The sequence below is a fragment of the Triticum urartu genome, chromosome 3A (genome assembly GCF_056163025.1).
Source record: "Triticum urartu cultivar PI428250 chromosome 3A, HENAU_Tu73, whole genome shotgun sequence".
NCBI lineage: Eukaryota > Viridiplantae > Streptophyta > Magnoliopsida > Poales > Poaceae > Triticum > Triticum urartu.
Genome location: NC_141875.1, coordinates 504210612 through 504219157, shown reverse-complemented (window position 1 = coordinate 504219157; position 8546 = coordinate 504210612).

Here is an 8546-nt window from a genome sequence, read left to right as displayed (position 1 = left end):
CCCTAGCCCTCCTCTTCCTCCGCGCGCCGGACAACGTCCGCCGGCACCGGACGTGTCCACTGCGTCCACCACCGCCACGTGGCACCTTCCCATTCGCCGCCGCCACCGCGCCCACTTCGCCGCCCCGCCGGCCCGCCGAGACCCGCCGCGGGCCCTCCCGGCCCGCGTCATCGCCCCGCCGCCTAACGCCCGCAGCCGCCGCCACCCTCCTCGCGGCCGGCCACCCGGGGCACCGGCGCCGCCGCTCGCCATCGTCGCCGGCCCGCACCTCGAGCCGCGGCCCCGCCGTCCGCCGGCGCGTCCGCCGCCGCCCAACCTCGCCGTGGCCACCACCGGGCCCCGCCACCCTCGTCCGGCTCCTCCGGCGGCCGGATCGGGCTCCGGCGAGCCTCCCCACGCCCCTGCGGTCCTCCTCCGGTGAACCCTCTTTCTCCGGTGAACAGTACTCCGGCGGCCTCGATTCCCGTGCCCGATCTGGATCTGGATCTGGAATTGGACGGTTGACTTTTCGCTCCCGAACCCTAATTTTTGTGCTAACTTTGACCAGTGATATCTCCGCATCTGTAGCTCCGATTTGGACATATAGTATATCAAAATGTTCGTCTCGACGAGTACATCATTTCATTCCATTGCATCATTTTCATTTGAGTGCATCTTGATGCCCAAAATGCTGTTAGAAGGAGGCTTCGTGAGTTAATTGTCAGATCTGCTAGTTCATCTTAGACTTTTGTCATTTTTGCCATGATTATTGTGTGCATGATATGCCTGTGAGTCCTTCATATGTTTTGTTAAGCATTTTGTCTTCTTTCCAGAGGTGCAACCCATGCATTTTTAGGATGTGTGTGGTGACTTGTGCAAGCTTGCAAAGTGAGGCACCCGGTAAATCTGTTTTCAGGGACTTAGTTGTTTTCACTAAGTCTGGGATTATTTAGTTCATGATGCCATATGTTCAGCTTGTTTCCTAGTGATCCGTGCCTCTTTCGAGGATGGTCAGTTAAGGAGTTTTGTTATTCATGTTATGCTCTATCCATCCATGTCTTTGTTTGCAATTATGGAGCACACTAGCTTGAGTTAATCGAGCTCTACATTTGCTTCGTGGTGAATCTGGGCAGATCGTCAACTCGTTTGCGATTTTGCCGATGTTATTGTAGTTGATCCGTGCATGATATGCCATTGTTCTTGCCATGTCTAGCTAGCATTTTTGCCTTCTTAATGGATGTATGCCTGCCTTGCCATGACTTGCACCGTGGTGAGTGCATCGAGCTCGTTTACATGCCTTCGTGAGTTATATTTCAGCATGTCTCAGTTTTCACTAAGTCTGAAAACTGATTGTGTTTTAGCTATGTTCGTGTGCTCGTTTATATATTTTTGTGAACCCTTTTGGCCCCAGGTCACTTTGGGTCTTTTGTTAAGCTTGTTGAGTAGCTCCATGCCATGTTCTTACTTGTCTTAATCAGGTCATGTATCATGTTGTTTTGCTGCTCCGAAGAGGGCTTCGTGCTCTGAAATTTCAGACAAGTGTTAATTTCGCTAAGTCTGGAATCTGTTTTGCATTTGCGTTTTTGCCATGCTTGTTTGAACCTCATAATGGATGATTTGGATGTGGCTCAGTGCTAGTCTTTTGTTAAGCATCTTGTGTGCATCCCTGCCATGTATTTTTTTGTCATGTTTGGTGGCTGTAGCATGTTCATTTCATTGCATTTAGATGCCTACTTGCTGTAAATCGCAGACCGGTGTCATTCTTAAAACGCTTGCCATTTCCAAACCGTAACTCCGATTCCGGCGTTCTTTATATCGTTTTCAAGCGATTTCATCTCATCTTTCCAGTGGCACCCTTGGAATTCTAAGTTGAGGCCAGGTTCATGCATTTCCTGTCATATCTTGCATTTTGCATCCCGCATCGCATCCCGCATAGCATTTCATCATTGCATCGTATTGCTTGTCCTTGCACGTGGTTGATTGTATCCTTGTTGCTTGTTTGTCTTGTTTGGGTAGAGCCGGGAGACAAGTTCGCTACCGAGGAGCCCGTTGAGTTTGCTTGTGAGGATCCAGTCAACTCTGACAACTGTGCAGGCAAGATGATCATACCCTCAAAATCACTACTATCTTTGCTATGCTAGTTTGCTCGCTCTTGCTATGCCAATGCTACGATGCCTACCTTTTGCTTGTCAGCCTCCCAATTGCCATGTTGAAACTCTAACCCACCTTGTCCTAGCAAACCGTTGATTGGCTATGTTACCGCTTTGCTCAGCCCCTCTTATAGCGTTGCTAGTTGCAGGTGAACATTGGAGGTCGTTCCTTGTTGGAACATCTTCTATTTACTTGTTGGGATATCATTATATTGCTATGTTATCTTAATGCATCTATATACTTGGTAAAGGGTGGAAGGCTTGGCCTCTCGCCTAGTGTTTTGTTCCACTCTTGCCGCCCTAGTTTCCGTCATATCGGTATTATGTTCCCGGATTTTGCGTTCCTTACGCGGTTGGGTTATAATGGGAACCCCTTGATAATTCGCCTTGATTAAAGCTTTTCCAGCAATGCCCAACATTGGTCTTACCATTTGCCACCTAGCCTTTTCTTTCCCTTGGGTTCTGCAGACTCAAGGGTCATCTTATTTTAACCCCCCCGGGTCAGTGCTCCTCTGAGTGTTGGTCCCACTGAGCGATGTCCGAGGCTACCAGGGACAACTCTGGGCTGGCTTACCCGACGTTTGGCTCATCTGAGTGTGCCCTGAGAAAGAGATATGTGCAGCTCCTATCGGGATTTGTCGGCACATTCGGCGGTGTTGCTGGTCTTGTTTTAACCTGTCGAATTGTCTTGTTGTACCGGGTTACCGAGTCTGATCGGTGTGTCTCGGGTGGAGGTCTATTCCTTCGTTGACCGTGAGAGCTTGTCATGGGCTAAGTTGGGACTCCCCTGCAGGGATTGAACTTTCGAAAGCCGTGCCCGCGGTTATGGGCGGATGGGAATTTGTTAATGTCCGATTATAGATAACTCGAACCTTAACTTAATTAAAATGAATCAACTGAGTGTGTTACCGTGATGGCCTCTTCTCGGCGGAGTCCGGGAAGTGGACACGATGTTGGAGTAATGCTTGCGCAGGTTGTTCTTCTAGATTCTCGCTCGCGCCTTGCCTCCTCTTCTCGCTCTCTTTTGCGAATAAGTTAGCCACCATATGCTAGTCGCTTGCTGCAGCTCCACATATACTTGCCCTATCCTCCCTATAAGCTTAAATAGTTTTGATCGCGAGGGTGCGAGATTGCTAAGTCCCTGTGGCTCACAGATACTATAACTCCAGATGCAGGTCCAGGTGATTCCGCTCCAGGTGACGATTACGAGCTCAAGTGGGAGTTCGACGAGGACTCTCAGCGTTACTACGTGTCTTTTCCTGATGATCAGTAGTGGTGCCTAGTTGGGGTTTGATTCAGGGCCTTGTCGCATGTTGGGTTTTCTTCTATTTTGGCGCCGTAGTCGGGCCATGAGTGTTTGTATGATGGATGTTATTTATGTTCTTTGACGTGACGTGGCGAGTGTAAGCCAACTATGTTTCTCCCCCTTTTATTATATATTACATGGGATGTTGTAATGATTGCCTGACTTGCGACATTGCTTTCAATGCGGTTATGTCTCTAAGTCGTGCCTCGACACGTGGGAGCTATAGCCGCATCGAGGGCGTTACAACTTCATAGTTGGAGCGTTGAATGCTTGCGCTTCCCCGGTAGAGGGAGACAACTTGATGCCATGCATCTTTGGCTATGGCGTAAGGCCGGAGGTGAGGAAGATCTTCGGGTGGAACTGCATCTTGGATGATGAAGAGAGCATTCTCATTGAATTGATTATCCGCGGCTTCTCTTGGAGTGAAGTTGCTTCGGTCACGTGGATAAAACCTTCTTCAATGATTCTCCAAAGATTAGTATTCACATGACTTAAATGATGCTTAAACCGATAGACCCAAGAATCAAAGTCCTTATTTTTCACAATCTTAGGGGGAGGACCGACATGATTCAAATGAGTGGAAGGAATCGGTCCACCATAAACAAGTGGAGGTTCCACATGGGCAAAGATGTCGGTGCCATTTTTACCACTAGAAGAAGGAGCCTTTTCACTCGTAGCTTCCCCCTTGTCGGAGGTAGCATCCGTCACCTTGTTAGTGGGATCACCCACTTTCAACGGTGCGGTGGATAGTTTAAGCCCTTCAATGAATTTAGTAAACATGCTTTCAACCTCGGTCGTCATGCAGGTTTTCAATGTCTCCAAGGCCACATTGAATTCCTCATGAGAGACCGAGGTCCCCCCCATCTCCCGTAGACGAAACCGGATTCGCACCGGAGTGCTCCTCCACACCGTCTACGACGTCAACCATACTCTTCGGACGACAAAGTCCTTAAAAGAGACGAGACTCTAATACCAATTTAAAGGATCGATATAGTTGACTAGAGGGGGGTGAATAGGCAACTAACAATTTCTAGCTTTCCTTTACCAAAATAAACTTTGCATCAAAGTAGGCTGTCTAGGTGTGCAACTAGGTGAGCAACCTATATGATGCAACAACAACAAGCACACAAGCAAGCAAGGGAAGTAACACAAATAAGCTTGCACAAGTAAAGATACGAGATAACCAAGAGTGGAGCCGGTGAAGACAAGGATGTGTTACCGAAGTTCCTTCCTTTTGAGGGGAAGTACGTCCCCGTTGGAGCGGTGTGGAGGCACAATGCTCCCCAAGAAGCCACTAGGGCCACCGTATTCTCCTCACGCCCTCACACAATGCGAGATGCCGTGATTCCACTATTGGTGCCCTTGGAGACGGCGACCGGACCTTTACAAACAAGGTTGGGGCAATCTCCACAACTTAATCGGAGGCTCCCAACAACACCACGAAGCTTCACCACAATGGACTATGGCTCCGTGGTGACCTCAACCGTCTAGGGTGCTCAAACACCCAAGAGTAACAAGATCCAATAGGGATTAGTGGGGGAATCAAATTTCTCTTGGTGGAAGTGTAGATCGGGGCCTTCTCAACCAATCCCGAGCAAATCAACAAGTTTGATTGGCTAGGAAGAGAGATCGGGCGAAAATGAAGTTTGGAGCATTAATGGAGCTTTGGGGGAAAAGGTAAGTCTTTTTGAAGAAGAAGACCCCTTTATATAGTGAGGGGGACACATCCAACCGCTATGCATTCCGCAGCCCGCATCTGGGCGGTACTACCGTAGTGTAACGCCCTCGATGCGGCTATATCTCCCACGTGTCGAAGCACGACTTAGAGGCATAACCGCATTGAAAGCAATGTCGCAAGCGAGGTAATCTTCACACAACCCATGTAATACATAAGGGAAAGAGATACATAGTTGGCTTACAATCGCCACTTCACACAATACATGAATAAAGCATTACATCATCCAAATACAATCAAGGTCCGACTACGGAACCAAAATAAAAGAAGAACCCCAAATGAGACAAAGGTCCCCGATCGACCCCAACTGGGCTCCACTACTGATCAACTAGAACGAAAACAACACAAAGGACAAGATCTTCATCGAGCTCCTCCTGAGCTTGGTTGCGTCATCTGCACGGTCTCAACGGCACCTGCAAACTGGTTTTGAAAGTATCTATGAGTCACGGGGACTCAGCAATCTCGCACCCTCACGATCAAGACTATTTAAGCTTATAGGTAGGGTAAAAGGTATGAGGTGGAGGTGCAGCAAGCGACTAGCATATATGGTGGCTAACATACGCAAATGAGAGCGAGAAGAGAAGGCAAAGCACGGTCGAGACATTCCTCCCGAGACATTCCAATCAGACTCGGTATCCCGGTTCTACAAGACATCCTCGACAATGGTAAAACAAGTCCAGCAAAGCCGCCCGATGCGCCGACATCCTGATGGGAGCTGCACATATCTCGTTCTCAGGGCAACACCGGATGAGACATCCTACGAGTAAAACCAGCCCTCAAGTTTCCCCGAGGTGGCCCCGCAGTCTACTCAGTTTGGACCAACACTTAGACAAGCACTGGCCCGGGGGGGTTAAAATAAAGATGACCCTTGGGCTGGCCTAACCCAAGGGAAAAATAGGCTAGGTGGCGAATGGTAAAACCAAGGTTGGGCCTTGCTGGAGGAGTTTTATTCAAAGCGAACTGTCAAGGGGTTCCCATTATGACCCAACCGCGTAAGGAACGCAAAATCCGGGAACATAACACCGATATGACGGAAACTAGGGTGGCAAGAGTGGAACAAAACACCAGGCATAAGGCCGAGCCTTCCACCCTTTACCAAGTATATAGATGCATTAATTAAATAAGATATATCGTGATATCCCAACAAAATATCCATGTTCCAACATGGAACAAGCTTCAATCTTCACCTGCAACTAACAACGCTATAAGAGGGGCTGAGCAAAGTGGTAACATAGCCAAACAACGGTTTGCTAGGACAAGGTGGGTTAGAGGCTTGGTTTAACAATATAGGAGGCATGATAAGCAAGTGGTCGGTATCGCAGCATAGGCATAGCAAAAGAGCGAGCAACTAGCAAGCAAAGATAGAAGTGATTTCGAGGGTATGGTCATCTTGCCTGAAATCCCGCAAGGAAGAAGAACGAGTCCATGAAGAAGACAAACGGACGTAGTCGAACGGGTCCTCACAAACGCGACGTTATCAGAACCAACCCGAAGAAGCAACACCGGAAACAAACAAACAACATAGTAAACAACCACGACATGAACATGGCATGATGCGCAACCAAGTATGATGCATGTCCGGTTTAATGAAGCATGGCATGGCAAAGAGCACAAACAATCCTACAAATTAAGTGGAGCTCAATATGCAACGAGTTGCATATTGACGGAACACCACATTAATTATTTAGTTCTCTCCCGGTTAGGTACTCAACAAATTTAAATGTTGGTTAACATGGCAAGAGGTGAAGCATAACAAACTATACCATCTAAACAATTTAAATGAGGCCGGATATAATAAACAACAAAACCGGTAAATCCCCATATGCATTAGTAATTTGGTGCAACAACAATCTAAACATTTTAATTATTGTTATCATGATGCGGATGACATGAACAAGTTTATGCAATTTTTATTAAAAGTTGACAAGAGCATTATGAAACATTTTTCATCGTGGCGGAAATGAAAGGGGTGCCACGGCGACGATAACGAAACGGTGCCACGGCAACGTTCCGGTTCCGTCAACTCATTGAGACGTCGGTGCAAAAGAAAGTGACGGGAGCGTGTCATGCGATGAACGGTGGGGTGCTCCCGGTAACCGGTGTCATGCGATGTTCGGGCACCGTACGTCGTGGTACTTGGTAAATCCGGAGACGGTAGTTGACGATCCAGGTAGGCGGTCTTGATGAATCCAAGTAGCACCAGGCACACATCCACGGTCAGTCTTCAGACTTGTTTTTTTCCTGTACATGACTGCAGGGGGTCCTGGGGGGAACTCGGCGATGGCCATGGCAAAGAGGCGACGGTAGTGGAGAAGCAGGGAGCAGTAGCTCGAGTCGCGACAGCAGCAACTGTCACAGGCGAAGGTCGGGGCCGGAGCAGAGCAAGGTTCCCGCGGGCAGCCAAGAGGCCGTCCCTCACAAGGTGGCGCAGGACTGTGATGGTGGTGGTGCGCTCCGGCGAGACGGGGACGCAGGGAAGGGGTAGAGCGCGGCAGGGCAGGTCGGGTCGACAACTCCGATGGCCGGCCGGCGAGGCCGTGTTGTTGGCGCAGAGGGGATGCGCAGCTAGACTTGTGGGGGTGCAGTGTCGCAGCAGCTCGCCCGGGAGGATGAAGAAGGAGCGGAGGAGAGGACTGTGCGGGGCTGCAGGATTCGGCGTGGACGAGCGCTGGTCCGACAGAGAGGGGGCGCTGGGAGGACGGTGATGCCATGGCCGCGACGTGGTCCTGTTCGTCGGCGCGTGGAGGAGCAACGGCGAGGCAGAGGGGCTCCTCTGAGTGGGGATCGATGGAGATGGGGGAAGAAGATGGTCGGCGCGCCCTCTCCTGCGTGTGGTGACGCGCGAGGGAGGAGAAGGGATCGAGCACGGGGCTCTCGTGGCATGAGGAGTGAGTGGCGGCGCGAGGGAAAGGAGATGAGGATCGGGAAGGAGAGAACGAGAGGGAGAGAAGTGGGATCGGGCAGAGAAGGGGTCGAGCGCGTGGCCTCCTCTCCTGGCGGCGTGAGGGAGGATCGAGAGGGAGAGAAGTGCGGTGCAGGAGCTGGGCTTCGGGCCATCTAGGTCAGGCCGCGAGGTATAGTTAGGTGGGCCTTAGGGGCTGGTTGGACTGCGGGGAAAAGATGGGCCTGGGTTCTCTTCTCCCTCTCTCTCTTTAAAACTTAATCCTTTAACAGAAAAGAAATTAGAGAGAGGAAAAGAAAGAGAGGGTTAGGGAAGGATTTTGAGCATGGGGATAATTTTACTGGACTCGCAATAAAGATCTTGATCCAATAAAAGTATAAATGGGCATGTGTACAAAGTTTGGATTCGAACTCGTTTGAATTAAATTCAAATGAGTTCGAATAAGAAGTGGGCGTTAGAAAGGTCCCAAAATGT